Source organism: Dama dama, chromosome 17 (assembly GCF_033118175.1).
Source record: "Dama dama isolate Ldn47 chromosome 17, ASM3311817v1, whole genome shotgun sequence".
Taxonomy (NCBI): Eukaryota; Metazoa; Chordata; class Mammalia; order Artiodactyla; family Cervidae; genus Dama; species Dama dama.
The window spans coordinates 63941149-63956904 of record NC_083697.1 but is presented as its reverse complement, the minus strand read 5'-3'; the positions used below and the strand labels follow the sequence as shown (position 1 = coordinate 63956904).

Below are 15756 nucleotides of genomic sequence, written 5' to 3'. Positions count from 1 at the left end.
TTCCTCTTAGAGTCAGTACTGATTTGCCAAAATTTAACAAGAATTATAACTCTAATGAAGAGCTTGTGTAAAAATACATTTCCTTTTAAAAACAGTGCTTTGTTTTGTTTTTGGTAGATGCAAGAGGCATTCTTAATTAGTATAGCCTCCAGAAATTAAGCCACTGGAAGTCTTTTCTCTGGTTCTTGACCCTGAAATGGGTCTGCGACACAAACTTTGATGCTGCCTACAGGTTGAATATTTATCCCAACTCTGCCCTTATTTAACGGATGATTGTGCTGAGTCACTTCGTATCGTGCATTTCCGCTCCTGTAAAGCGGGGTTCACGGCGGCGCCTGCCTCGTTGGCGGCTGGGAGGACTAACGGACCCAGGCGTGGGGAGCACGCAGCACAGCTCTGGGTGTGCAGTAAGAGGGACCAGGATTGTACACACAGCACAGACTGAGTGCGTGGGCAAGAACACAGTTTTAACAAAGTCCTGGCAAACTGAAGGCTGGCCGGCTTTCCCCCAAGGCCCTGTAGAGTTTGGTTTGTCAGTCTTTGCCCATGAGAACCAACCTTGATTGGAAAGATGGGACAGAGGCGTGCATCCTGGGGGTGGTGAGGTCACCTGGGTCTGGGCATCAGGAGGCGTGGATTCTGCCCTTGACCGTCCCAGCTGCACTCCAGGGTTACTTGCCTGGAGTCCAGGTGTTTTTACCCAGCCGTCAAACCCTGCTCCTCGTTGAGACAACTTCCCAGGTGTCAGTTTGCTCCTACTCCCACTGTGCTGGGTGCTTAGGCGCTCAGTCGTGTCCGACTCTTTGTGACCCCGTGGACTGCAGCCCGCCAGGCTCCTCTGTCCATGGGGATTCTCCAGGCAAGCGTACTGGAGTGGGTTGCCATACCCTCCTCCAAGGGATCTTCCCAACCCAGGGATCGAACCTGGGTCGTCCGCATTGCAGGAAGATTCTTTACCATCTGAGCCACCAGGCAAGCCCAAGAATACTGGAGTGGGTAGCCTTTCCCTTCTCCAGGGTATCTTCCCGACCTAGGAATTAAACTGGGATCTCCTGTATTGCAGGTGGATTCTTTACTAGCTGAGCTACTAGGGAAGCCTCTTATTATTCTCAGTATATATTGATATTTACGAGTCATCCAAGAGTACTATACAGGAGATATTGAAGATATTGTTGAATTGTATCAGGAGTCTGTAGCTGCTAAAATGAACTGAAAATCTGTGTTGATAACCAGTCAGATGAAGTATCATGCTTTTCATTTCCAAAAAGGTGTTCTGAATATTAGCTAGGTTAGCAAAGGTATTCTGAATGTTAGCTAGGTTAGCAAAGGTGCTTTATTTTTGATTTTTTTTTTTTCAACCTTAATTGACAGTTTTCACACCATTACTTTCAGTATGAATTTATGGTATGTGCTTGTGTCAGAGAGAGACAGAAGTAGAGTCGGGATTAAAACAAATTTCTCCTGGTTGTAGAGTGCTATCATCTGGTAGGGTTTATAACTTTCTAATTCAGACCATCCTGAACATTCTCAAAGAAGATTCTTAAAAGAAGCCTCAGTTCACCTTATGAAAAGCTGAAATGAGTAGAATCCTCAGCTGAAAAATACTTTCTGTTGTTCTGAAGATTCTAAAAGAAACCTGGAAAACCAAGGGATAAGCTATAATTCAGGAAAGAGAATTTTCAAAGCTGTAAATTAAAAGTGCGTCTATCTTGGAAAGAAGTTAAAAAGCCTAGAGCTTTTCTGTGCGTTTTGCTTTTTTTCTCCCCTCATTTACCAAAAATGAACAAACAAAATCATATCACTTCAGGCTCAGTACCAAGAAGCAGGAGAAAATTACTATAGTTAGAACTCCATGTGTATTTTTTTCCTGTGTTCTTGGCATATGTTTTTAAAAAACTAATCAGGATCATTCATTATAAGTTACTCTGGCCTACTATAATCTCATTTAAAGTGTTTTGTAGGTTGTATTCTTACACTTAAGAAAGAACAGGTTAAAGTTAATAGGGGTATGAACATTTCAGAGTGCAAGATATTCTCCAGAGGACTCTATCAATACCAGGTAGCCAAATAAATCTAAAAACCAGAACCTGATTTAAAATTACCAGAAATCTGTTTATAGTCAGCCAACTAAACCCTCCAACCCTCCCCTCACTATTCAGAATTTCTTCTTGCTTATTTTTTCCTCCACCTGTCTTCATAGAGCATATAAACCCTACTTAAAGCTTTATGAGCTGAATCTCAGAGTCTTTGCTTTCCTTGGCAGAAGTGGAAGAGAAGATGCCATATACAGTTTGGAGTAACATGGTGAAACATAGTTTTAAAATGATGGATGTAGTTTGGGCTAGAATAAATCACTGTTTAACCTGCCTTACTTTGCCCACATGGATGCCTTTGGACCCATTATGCATTTCCTGCGTGATGGCGTGTTTGGTCTGGAGTCTGTCTAGCCAAACTATTTCCCCCAAGAGCTTGCATAGTTCTGTCAAGAGCCTTTTGGGAGTCTGGAAGGTTTGAAATGGTAAGCAAATGAAATGCTGAGTTGTTTGCTAAGTTCTTTTTTTTTTTTTTTTTTTTTTTGGTATAAAATGGTATGGCACAAGTTTGCATGAGTAACGATCAGCTTTGGATGAATTTCACTACTCATCCTTGGCACTTTTGTAAAATGAACACTTGTCTCAGGTTAGATACCTAATACGGCTAGAATGTTTCTGTGATGCCGAGTAACAGTCTAATCAAAGTGTGTCATTTTAGGTTAAGTATTATTTTGTGAGACAATTTTTACAGTTGGATAAATGCATGTATAGCTACTGGATTATGATGAGAAAATGCATTTCTTACCACATTTCTCACCACATTCTGATCATGTAGTGGGAATAAAAGTGGTATTTAGAGTCAAATACAGGCTTCCCAGGTGGTGCCCATAAAGAACCCCCCCTTCCAATGCAGGAGATGTGAGAGAAGTGGGTTTGATCCCTGGCTCAGTAAGACCCCCTGAGGAGGGCATGCAGCCCGCTCCAGTACTCCTGCCTGGAGAGTCCCATGGACCGAGGGGCCTGGTGGCTGCAAAGAGTGGGACACCGATGAAGCAACTTAGCATGCACGCACAAGACTTTAGTTCCTTCACTTATAAAGTGAGTTCATGTCACCGTCCTCATAAAACTCCTGTGATGATTGATTGAGCTAATAATATGTGGAAAGTGTATGTGCTCAACTCCGTGCAAGTTGTGTATCTATGTAAAGTATATTCCTGGCACTTGGTAGGAATCAATAAATACCTAGTTTCCTAAAAGATTCAGTAATGCTTCCTGGGGATCCCTCTGACTTGGTGTTAGCATGGTCTCAGTTGTTAGTTTATGGCCGGCAGGACGGAGCTTACACTGGAGTGGATCTCACGGCGGGAGGTCGGTGTGCGCTCCGCCAGACGAGCGCCCGGTGCTGCTCGGGTTGCTGTGTGCCGTGAGTCCTCCTTCCCCCACAGCTGCCTCCTCCAGCCCGCAAGCTTAGCTGCTTCAGGCCTGCCTCCCAAGCTGGCGTTGGGATTCACACTGCTTCCTAGGGAGTCAGGTATGTTCCAAACTTTTTTCACTGTCCTCTCTGATAGTTAAATATACATTGTGATCACATGTGTGTGTGTTTGTAAACCCCACACATTTACAACATACTAATATGCTTTATGCATAGATTCAGCATGACCCTGAGGGATGGAATGGGGAGGGAGGTTGGAGGGAGGCTCAGGATGGGGAACACATGTACACCCAGGGCTGATTCATGTGACTGTATGGCAAAAACCAAAATATTGTAAAGTAATTAGCCTCCAATTAAAAAAAAAGTACAATTAAGTATAAATAGAAGATATATTTTCTTTATAATCCCAGTGGACTATCTTACACAATCCCCACTTTAAAAAAAATACACATAACACAAAGTACGCTGTCTTAATCATTTTTAAATTTATAGGTCAGTTATATTGAGTACACTCTTATTTTTGTGACTTTCACTGCCTCCCATCTCTGGAACTCTTGTAAAAGTGAAACTCTGTGTTCATTAAATAGTAGCCCCCTTAACTTCTTCCCCCAGCCCCTGAGGACTGCCATTCTACTTTCTATCTCTGTGATTTTGACTCCCCTGGTTGCCTCATACAACTTGCAACACACCACATCTGTATTTTGTGACTAGCTTATTTCACTTGGCGTAGTGTCCTCAGGGCTCAGTCATGTCCAGCAAGTGTCAGAATGTCCTTACTTTTTAAGGCTGAGTCATATTCCATCTCGTGTGTATTCCCCGTATTGTTTACCCAGTAATCTGTTGATGGATACTTGGGTTGCTTCCATATTGTGCCACTCCCACACGTGAGAGTGTTGGTGTAGCAGGTGTAGCAAAGGTGTATGATAGACAAGCAGAGGGTGAGTAATGAAGAAGGATGTGGAGACGTCCTTGCTAAGGAATCAGCTCTGTGACTCTCACTCTGGCCTACAATATAATCTCTTAGCTTTAAGAATTATTTATGCTGGGGCATTCCCACCATGGACTCTGGTTTCATTGGTCTGTGAACAGTATTTATTTAAAGCTCTGTTATCAATATTTTTTAAGGCTCTCCAGATAATTCCATCATGCAGACAAGGTTGAGAATCACTGATTACCTTATAGGAATTTACTCTCTTCATTTATGAAACACCATTGACAATCCTCACTTTATGGGAGTGTTCAGTTCAGTTCAGTCACTCAGTTGTGTCTGATTTCTTGCAACCCCATGAACTGCAGCACGCGAGGCCTCCCTGTCCATCACTAACTCCTGGAGACCACCCAAACTCATGTCCATTGAATCAGTGATGCCATCCAACCATCTCATCCTCTGTTGTCCCCTTCTCCTCCTGCCTTCAATCTTTCCCAGCATCAGGGTCTTTTCAAATGAGTCAGCTCTTCACATCAGGTGGCCAAAGTATTGGAGTTTCAGCTTCAACATCAGTTCTTCCAGTGAACACCTAGGACTGGTCTCCTTTAGGATGGACTGGCTGGATCTCCTTGCAGTCCAAGGGACTCTCAAGAGTCTTCTCCAACACCACAGTTCAAAAGCATCAATTCTTCTGTGCTCAGCTTTCTTTATAGTCCAACTCTCACATCCATACATGACCACTGGGAAAACCATAGCCTTGACTAGATGGACCTTTGTTGACAAAGTAATGTCTCTGCTTTTTAATATGCTGTCTAGGTTGGTCATAACTTTCCTTCCAAGGAGTAAGCATCTTTTAATTTCATGGCTGCAGTCACCATCTGTAGTGATTTTGGAGCCCAAAAAATAAAGTCAGCCACTGTTTCCACTGTTTCCTCATCTATTTGCCATGAAGTGATGGGACCGGATGCCATGATCTTAGTTTTCTGAATGTTGAGCTTTAAGTCAACTTTTTCACTCTCCTCTTTCACTTTCATCAAGAGGCTTTTTAGTTCACCTTCACTTTCTGCCATAAGGGTGGTCTCCTCTGTATATCTGAGGTTATTGATATTTCTCCCAGCAATCTTGATTCCAGCTTGTGCCTCTTCCAGCCCAGTGTTTCTCATGATGTACTCTGCATATAAGTTAAATAAGCAGGGTGATGATATACAGCCTTGACGTACTCCTTTCCCTATTTGAAACCAGTCCATTGTTCCATGTCCAATTCTAACTGTTGCTTCCTGACCTGCATACAGGTTTCTCAAGAGGCAGGTCAGGTGGTCTGGTATTCCCATCTCTTTCAGAATTTTCCACAGTTTGTTGTGATCCACACAGTCAAAGGCTTTGGCGTAGTCAATAAAGCAGAAAGAGATGTTTTTTTGGAGTGTTAATTGCCACCATTTCTTGAATACCTACTGTGTGTTAGTCTCTATCCAAGCTTGAGGGAATTTAATTTTCATCATAATCCTACAGGGAAGATCTCCCTCCCTCCCTCCCTTCGTTCCTTCCTTCCAATGAAGCTCAGAAAGCTGTATGAATTACGACTAAAATTACATAGTTGGGCAACTGGAACGATGAGGATTCACACCAGATCTGTCTTTTCAAAGTGCGTGATCCCTTTTGTTTCCCTTTTGCTGAAAATGTGGTTGAAAGTCAGGTGTTTGAGCAGGGAACACTAAGGGGGATGGGGTCTGTTTCTGGAGCACTAATTTCTCAGGTCAGTCTTTTGGACCTTTTCTTTGATAATTGACATCGTTTTAGCATGTTGTGTGTATAAACTACTGCACAGTTGCACTCACCTCACGCTAGCAAAGTGATGCTCAAAATTCTCCAAGCCAGACTTAAACAGTATGTGAACCATGAACTTTCAGATGTTCAAGCTGGATTTAGAAAAGGCAGAAGAACCAGTGATCAAATTGCCAACATCCATTGGATTATTGAAAAAGCAGGAGAGTTCCAGAAAAACATCTACTTCTGCTTTATTGACTATGCCAAAGCCTTTGACTGTGTGGATCACAGCAAACTGGAAAATTCTTCAAGAGATGGGAATACCAGACCACCTGACCTGCCTCTTCAGAAATCTGTATGCAGGTCAAGAAGCAACAGTTAGAACTGGACATGGAACAACAGACTGGTTCCAAATAGGAAAAGGAGTACGTCAAGGCAGTATGTTGTCAGTCTGCTTATTTAACTTATATGCAAAGTACATCATGAGAAACGCTGGGCTGGAAGAGGCACAAGCTGGAATCAAGATTGCTGGGAGAAATATCAATAACCTCAGATATGCAGATGACACCACCCTTATGGCAGAAAGTGAAGAACTAAAGATTCTCTTGATGAAAGTGAAAGAGGAGAGTGAAGAGTTGGCTTAAAACTCAGCATTCGGAAAACTTAGATCATGGCATCTGGTCCCATCGCTTCATGGTGAATAGATGGGGAAACAGTAAGAAACTTTATTTTTCTGGGCTCCAAAATCACTGCAGATGGTGATTGCAGCCATGATATTAAAAGACATTTGTTCCTTGGAAGAAAACCTATTACCAACCTAGACAACATATTAAAAAGCAAAGACTTACTTTACCAACAAAGGTCCCTCTAGTCAAAACTATGGTTTTTCCAGTAGTAATGTATGGATGTGAGAGTTGGACTATAAAGAAAGCTGAGTGTCGAAGAATTTATGCTTTTGAACTGTGGTGTTGAGAGTCCCTTGGACTGCAAGGAGATCCAACCAGTTCATCCTGAAGGAAATCGATCCTGAATATTCATCGGAAGGACTGATGCAGCAGCTGAAGCTCTAATCCTTTGGCCACCTGATGCGAAGAACTGACTCATTGGGAAAGACCCTGATACTGGGAAAGATTGAAGGCATGAGGAGGTTGGGACAACAGAGGATGAGATGGTTGGATGGTATCACCTACTGGATGGACATGACTTTGAGTAAGCTCTGGGAGTTGGTGATGGACAGGGAAGCCTGGCATGCTGCAGTCCATGGGGTTGCAAAGAGTCAGACATGGCTGAGTGACTGAACTGAACTGAATGTGTTCTTTCATTATCTTCTTTTCTACTTGAGCAGACAACCCACTGAAGATCTCTTTGAGGCCAGGATTTTCTCTTCCTGAATACCCAGTGATTGTTAGCTTTGTTGCCGTTGGATTAGAAAGTGCAATGGCATGCTATTTCATCTGTGGATGTGGCTTCCGTGACAGCACCCCCAACCCCCACCCCGAGAGCAGACACGTCCCCCTTCAGATGAGGCCTTGTGACACAGTGATCACTACTGCTCAGCACAGCAGAGACCAGGATTCAGGGGGAGGCTTCATAATGTCTGTGATGCAGGCACTTCTGTGAGTCACTCTAAATCATTTACTAGAGTAATGAGAGGATAAATAAACAAACAGGCATATTAGCAAACAAAGTAAACATGTAGCTAGTTTGAAAATCCAACACGCTTGGGATGGCTTTGGGGAAAAATTGTACTTTCTAGTCAACTCAAGGGAAATTAAAAACTCTTTCATTTTATTGATTTCCATTAAGCTCATCTGCACATTGTTTTTTTGTTTTTTGTTTTTTTTAATAAAGCTAAATAATGAAAGGAAAGCCATAAATTTTAGAAGCATAGATTTTAGATGCAGAGATTTTGGTTTTGCTTTCTGGAAATGAACCCTTTCTGCAGAGAAAAATCCACCTCTGAAGGCATCTTTCATATGCATTCTGGTGTGCTTCTGTGAAGAGGTGAGGAGAGGAAGCATCTTGTCTGAGCTGAGTATGACTTTCCTTCTGCCCCAGAGCCCTGGAAAACTCAGGGAAAGGCAAGTCATCATGGGTTAGCTACCACCTTTGAAAATCCGAGCAGGTAATAATGGTCACATGACTCTTAATCCTGAGCAGCAGTAAATGAGGTAGAAACGGTGGCTTCATCATCAACCTCCTCTCTCTTTTCTGTATTACTGAAAAATCCATTTGTTTCTCATCTGCTATATAAACATTGACAAACCTAGGAAAAGATTTTGAACAGGAGAAGAAAACTTCATTTATTTAGCATTCTTTACAGTAATGTTAATTGTATGTGTATCATGTCTGGCATTTACAAGCCAAAAAAATGGATTGTTGGGAGGAATTAAGCTGTAATCATTTGCGTTCGAATATAGTGGTATGGAAACAGGAGGACTTTCAGACTTCCCCCGTAGTCCAGTGGCTATGACTCTGTGCTTCTGCTGCAGGGGGCACAGATTCAGTCACTGCTTGGGGAACTGAATTCCCACGGGGAAAGGAACAGAAATAAGGGTTTTCAGCACAAATGCAATGGGATTATCACCCTTGGGTCCGGTCTGGTCCTGCAACTAACTGTTGGATTGTGTGTGTAGCTGTAACACGGCTTTGAAATTCTTGTCGGAATTGGCTTTGAATCATCCTGGGGGCACAGTCACTTAGTCATGCTGACCATTTGTTGCTCGCCCACTGTGTGAACAGTGTGTTCACATCCAGCATCTCACTGAGTCCACAAGACATTCCTGGATATATTTGTTGCCATTTTTTTCAGACATGGAAATTGAAGTTTGGAGAGAGTCATTCTGTGTGATGAATGCTAATGTCTGAATGTAAAGTCTCATTTTACTGTAGTGAAAGACTGCAGAACTTGGAATTTGAAGGGACTTTAGATTTTATCCACTCTAATTCCATTCTGTTCCATCCATTCATCTCCATCCAGAGAGATGGTCATTAAGCACATGCTTAGGATGAATCCACCAGGTTCTCGGAGAAATGCTGCATGGCTCACAGGATCATTCTTTTTTCTTCTGTTTTTCCTTAAATTGAAGTGTGGTTGATTTACAGTGTTATGTTCGTTTCTGGTGTACCGCAAAGTGGATCTGTTTTCTTTTTGTGTGTGTATCTTTTTCCAGGTTCTTTTTGGTTATAGGTTATTACAAGATATTGAATATAGTTCCCCATGCTATACAATAGATCCTTGTTTATCTGTGTTTGATAAACTAAGGTGTTACGCATTAATCCCAAATTGCTAATTTATCCCCTGCTTCCCGTTTGATCATCATCAGTGTGTTTTCTGTGTCTGTTGGTTTTGTAAATATATTTGTGCTGGAATCATTTTTTAGATTCCACATGTAGGTGGTATCATATGATATTTGTCTTTCTCTGTCTGATTTACTTGTAATCTCTAGGGCTACCCCTGTTGCTGCAATCAGCATTGTTTCATTCTTTTTAATGGCCGAGTGATATTCCCTTATATATGTTGATATAGATAGGTAGATACACACACACCCTCCATTCCTCTGTTGATGAACATATAGGTTGTTTCCATGTCTTGGCTTTTGTAAATAATGCTGCTATGAACATTGGGGTACATGCGTCTTTTTGAAATAGATCTTTCATTTTTTCCAGATACATGCCCAAGAGTAGGATTACTGAATCATAGGGTAACTGTATTTTTAGGTTTTTAAAGAACCTCCATATTGTTTTTCATTGCGGCTGCACCCATTTACATTCCCAGCAACAGTGTAAGTAGGTTCCTTTTTCTCCACACCCTCTCCAACCTTTATTATTTGTAGACTTTTGAATTGATAGTCATTCTGACTGGTGTGAGATGATGTCTCATTGTAGTTTTGATTTGTATATATCTAATAATTAGGTTACCTTTTAATTTTGTTTATGGTTTCCTTTGCTGTGCAAAAGCTTATAAGTTCAATTAGGTCCCATTTGCTTGTTTTTGCTTTTATTTCGTCTTGGGAGACTGACAGAATCATTTTTAATAAAGAGTTCTAGCACCAGGGGCAGTCACAAACATGGTGTTACGTATCTACTTGCCAAAGTTCAACTTTTTCCATTTTGTGATCACCAGTCAGAAACACCATGAGAATTCTCATTCCCTAGTTACAGATTGTACGCAGAGAACTATGTTCAGTCCTTCATTTTGAGAAGTGATGACTATCTTAATTTTAAAGACGTCTCAAAGAATTAGTCATTAGAATGGAATGTCAGATCTAAAAAAAAAAAAAAAAAGGCCTGTGAAATATTAAATAGACCTTCTTATCCCTCAGGGTACAAATCATTACCTAAAGAGAACAAGGAACAGTAAAATAAAGAACTGGCTCAGGGTAATTTGTAATCAAACCATCAGAGCTTTCTGCTGATTGTTTTATAACTGTAAGAAATTTGCTGAACTGAGGAAGGAAACAGGTTTTTATCATTACATGGCCAGGTTCTGAAGTCTGTTTTCTGCCATCAAATTCCAAATCAACTTTTTAAACTTTGATAGTAAATAAAATGTCCAAGTAATAAAAAAGATAAATTTATTATTCTCTTGACCCATATACTTGGTATCTTATTATTTAGCACCTGATACATATACTTGATATCTTATTATTATTTAACACTGAACTTTTCAAGTTAGTATATTGGCACACTGTGAAAAAGAGTTAATATTTTTACCTAATAATTCTCTTAAGAGTAGTAATTTCTTAATGGACACTAATTTAATTTTACTCCTACATTGTGCAAAAAAAAATTTTTCTTGGTCATTTTGGCTGACATGATTTTTGGCTTTGCTTTAAATTATTGATTATGGTTAAAAAGGGGAGGGACTTTCTGATGAGAAGACCACTCTCTTTAATAGCCTTTCACAGAAATCAATTTCTACCATTCCTGTTTTGCTCCTGTGAAGTACTGAAGTTTAAGAACCCTGGGAAGACTTGTGTCTCCTAAATTTGTCTTTATTATTTTTCATTACTTCTTCCCTTTTTCTCCTCCATGCTCAGCCAGACGATTTGCAGTGAAAGTCTTCTCTTTGAATGGCTTCTTTTGCTCTAAGAGGAATGTGTATGTGAGCAGTTTTTGCTGTTTGGGTGGCTACTTGGAATCAATCATGTGTGATGGATTAATATAATAGATTCATGATCCAAATGCCCTGGTTCTTGATCTTGTCTCTTAAAGGAATAAGTCAGGTCATGCATCAGTGTCTTTCAAGCTGGAAGCAGCTCGGTGGTGAATGCACTTTTCTGAGCTGCTGTGTTCCCAGCCCATCCAGACAGGGAGACATTGATGCCATTTCATGTTGGAGCTTCAGCAGTGTGATGTCCAGGCCCAGGTGCATGGGAGAGGTGATTTCATTCTTCCCTACAGAATGGATTCTGCTTGAGCTAATTAACGCAAAACGGTGTGCCTTACTTAATGAGGAGCTGATCTGGAGGCATGAGAAGGGTAGAAAGCTGCTGAGAAATGTAGCTCAAAAACCTGAAGGATGCTGGTTACAGATCAGCTGGGAGTGGATTTCATTTTCCCAGCGAGAGGTTGTAAGTAACCTTTTATTACCTATGGTATGTTGTTGGTTAAAGCTTGCTTCTGGATTGTTTTGGAACTCTTTTTTACCTTATTATTTTGATGGGCTGGCAGTGAGGGAATCATAAAAAAAAGGAAATGAGCAATTTTGAATTGATGGAGTAGCTTTAAGAGTGGTCTCAAAATAAAGTTCTTAGCTTTCCTATGGTCTGAGTGGTGAGGCTTGGAAATTGTGATCCATGGAGCCTAAAGGTTTTCAAACAGAACTAGAGTCTTTTAGAAAACTTCTTTTTTCTCCTTCATGTGTCATTAACTTCTTCTCTGGGACAGCCTATTAAATTATCCAAGTAGAAAAAGTCTGTACTCAAGATCATATGAATCAGCAAGTTCATTCCAGCCAGACCCACTAGTGCAGGACAAAGTAACTTTTTGCTGTTAATGGAATATCAACTGGATCTGAAGATCATCATTACCCATGACCCATCTCTCAATTTGACATGTATCTATAAATGCTACTTTGCTCAACTTTCCAGAAATTATTAATGTTCATCATTTTACCCAGCTTCACTCTATCTCAAATTAATTAATCTTATCTTTTTATTGTTTTAATACTTGGAGATATAACGTGGTTAAATTGTAGCAGGATGAAAAAAATATTACTATAATTTCAATATATCTGGTAAGAAATCTGCCTTTAATAGTAACAGAAATTGCCATGATTTTTATCTTTTCTTTTCTTGTGGTTTGTAGAGTAGTCAATATGTTGAACATGAAATTTACTGTAACTAAAGTGGCTTTTACAAGATAATGAAGTCAATCCTAACCTGAAAAGACTGGTCCCGATATTAGTTATCTCACCATGGACACTGTGCTGACTGTCAGGTATATATTTGGGTTCTGCAGTCCTTTATTACCCTCATGAAGAGTTTTGCTCATCTCCTAAGATAAATCTTGCTGATATGGATCCTAGTTAATTAAACATAACGTACCACCTGTGGGTTGTTTAATTATTTTTAAAAAATAATAAAGCAGATAGTTTGAAATTTTAAAAATTTATTAACTGCATAAGTGTTCATTAAAGACAGGGTTAGATAAGGAGACACAAGGTAGACATAAATGTACAATTTAAAATCTTTTCCAGCTCTGCTACCCAGAGGTAAGGACTATTATGTATTTATGACTGTCCTTTCAGGCTTTGTTCTGTGGCACTGTCTTTTCATATGTTTACGTATCTGTTTTTTCCCTTCTTAATAAGGATGAAATTGCTGAACAATTGCTTGGTAGCTTGCCCCTTACAATTATTATTACATTAAGTATTAGATATATTGATAAATTTTCATGTCAGCAAATATACTTCTACTACATTATTTTTAAAGGCTGGCTAGTAACTTGGGTTGTGTAATGCCACCACCTATTTAATTGCTTTCATCATTGGATATTTAGGTTGGTTTTTTTCTGCCACTCGTTCATTTGACGAATGTTAATTGATTTTCTAGCAATGGTCTGCAGTAAAGTAGAGCCAAAGCACTCATGGTTCCTGTCCTGTGGAACTGATCTCTTCACAGAGGAGAGTAGATTATACTCACTGTGAAAAGTGCTGTGGGGAGAAAGCTCTGGTAGCCCTGAATGTAGAGCCAAGGGAAGGGATGGCCTTGGGGCCCCAGGAGGGCCTTACTGAGGAGGTGTTTAAGGGTGGTCTGAAGACGGGAAAGGGTTAGCTGTGTCAACAGGTGGAGGCAGTAGATAGGGGTGAGTGGGCAGAGAAGCAAGTCTCTGGGGCAGGTGGAGGATGGCAAACTTGAATTGCCTAAAGGCAGCTAGTGTGGCTACAGCCTCAGCAGCAAGGAGCTGATGCCAGGAGAGGTCAGAGAGGTAGGGAGGGGCCAGATTATTGAGTAGTTTTTATTAGCAAGGGAGGGGGAAACCAGGTGATGGTGACATTGACAAGTGAAGGTGATAAAAGGTTTGTGTTTTGAGAGAAGAACTTGACCATGGTGTGAAAATTAGCTCTCGGGAGTTCTTGACTTTTATTGTGCTATTGATAGCTTAGGCTGTTTGGTGATGCTCAAGGAAAACTCTAAGAATAATGTTTTAAAACCTGTAACATAAAACACAAAGGGTTACAAAAGGAGACCAACTCTATTGAAATATAATTGTCAAAAAATTAAAGACACATGTGATGTCATGGTGTGTGTACAATACATAGTCAGATTTAGTGGAGAGTCTAATAGCTACCGTAGTTTCAAAGTAATAATGACAGTGAACAATATATCTAACAATTGTCATGTTATACAAAAATACCTGATTTCTTCTGTTGGCAAAATCACAGCAGTATTTGGAATATTGGTATTCTCCCAATACTATTTAATATTGCTAATAGTAATACTAGCATGGTTTGTTGCTAATGTTCATGACTCATGGAAATGCTAAATTTCAGTCTGAGATTAATGAAAATAAAAATGTAATATTTCTGGAGTCCCTGGACCCTGGTTAAGAACCTCTGGGAGGAAGGGTAAAATCTGGAATCCAGTTCGGAGGCAGTCACAGAGTCGCAGGTGAGAGATTGTTTTGGCCTGAAGAAGGTAGTGATTGAGATTGGAGGGAGCGGGGGAAATGGATGAAAGGGGGATAGAGTAATCCACTGTGAAGAAGAGGGATTTGTCGGGAGGGGCCCTGAGTGTGTGGCTTCCGTAACTGGAGGGGTGAGATAGGGAAGGATGGAAGCCGGAGGATTGGGCCTCAACATGATAACTCGTTCAAAATATCCAAACGGCGATGCCCAGTGGGCAGTTTTTGTCCTCAGGTGCTCAGGAAGGATCTGCAGTGGGGGCGTAAGTGTGAGAGGGATGTCCCCAGAAATTGTTAACAGGAGCCCTGGGCACTGAGGAGGTTGCCTACAAGTTGACTCAAGCGTTAGAGAAAGGGCCCAAGGCCGCGGTGGAGGGCAGAAGAACGCCGGGGAGACTGCGGACCTGGGAGCGGAGCAGAAGAACCAGGTGTGGCAGACAGCAAGGTGTGGCTTCCTGGAACCTGCTCTTAAAAGAGTGTTGAAAGGCATAAAGAAGTGGAATAAAATGAGAATTGAAAAAATACATTTTCATTTTACCAGAAGAGGTTATTAACAACTAGAGGAGAGTAATTTTGGAGATGTGATACAAGCAGAATGCAGTTTGATGTAGCATTAGGAGTGAGTAGGAGGTAAAAACTTGGAGAAAGCCAGTGTAGATGATTCAGGTTCCAAAAGATTCAGACAGTTCTGAAGGCTAGACTTGTCAGAATTTCTTCTCATACCCATTCCTATTCCCCCATCTCGCTTCTGTCTGTGTGTGTTTTGGGGTGGGAGGAGAGCAGGGGGAAGAGGAGAGCTGTGTTGGGGCTTATTGGTTTTATTTTGTATAAATGGGATAATCTATAAGTGTTTTTCTCCCCCGCATTCCCCTTGGACACACAATATGTATTGGGGAATAGTGCTACTAAAAACTAACACTTAAATGACCCTTACTCTATGTCAGGCAGTGTTATAAGCACTTTACTTATAAACCTCCCATGAGCCCTATAAGTAGACCACTGTTATTATTTGCATTTTACAATATGAGGAAATTGAGTCCTAGAGACGTTACAGAATTTTCCTAAGGTCATGTAGCCGGTCTCTTAAACAGGGAAACAGCGATTCATGGACCACTGCTTGTTACAGCCTCGTTCACAGCCATACACCTTGTAAGAGGCATCTGTGGAGCTGGGATTAGAATACAGGAAGTCTAGTCCAAGGCTCCACGTTCAGTGCAAAGACCTCCTCATGCTGCTGCATCATAATCTCAAATTTAGGTCCACTACGTTTATTTTATTGTTCCTTGTTGCCAGTCCTTAGGTTTGTTCTTGTTTTCCTCATAACAAACTAGTCTTCTATGAATACTCTTACACATCTCATGAATATGTGCAAGTGTTTTTCTAGAGGAGTTATTCAGATAAAGAATTTTTGACAGATCCCACTGCCAAGAAGGTTTGCTGTTGTAAACAAAGCTGTGACAAACGGTGGG

At 40.8% G+C, this 15756-nt stretch overlaps 1 protein-coding gene across 19 annotated transcripts in view; it reads left to right on the top strand.

The window, feature by feature from the left end:
* Positions 1-15756, top strand: part of APBB2 (amyloid beta precursor protein binding family B member 2) — a 357050-nt gene that overhangs the window by 190845 nt on the left and 150449 nt on the right. The window lies entirely within an intron of this gene.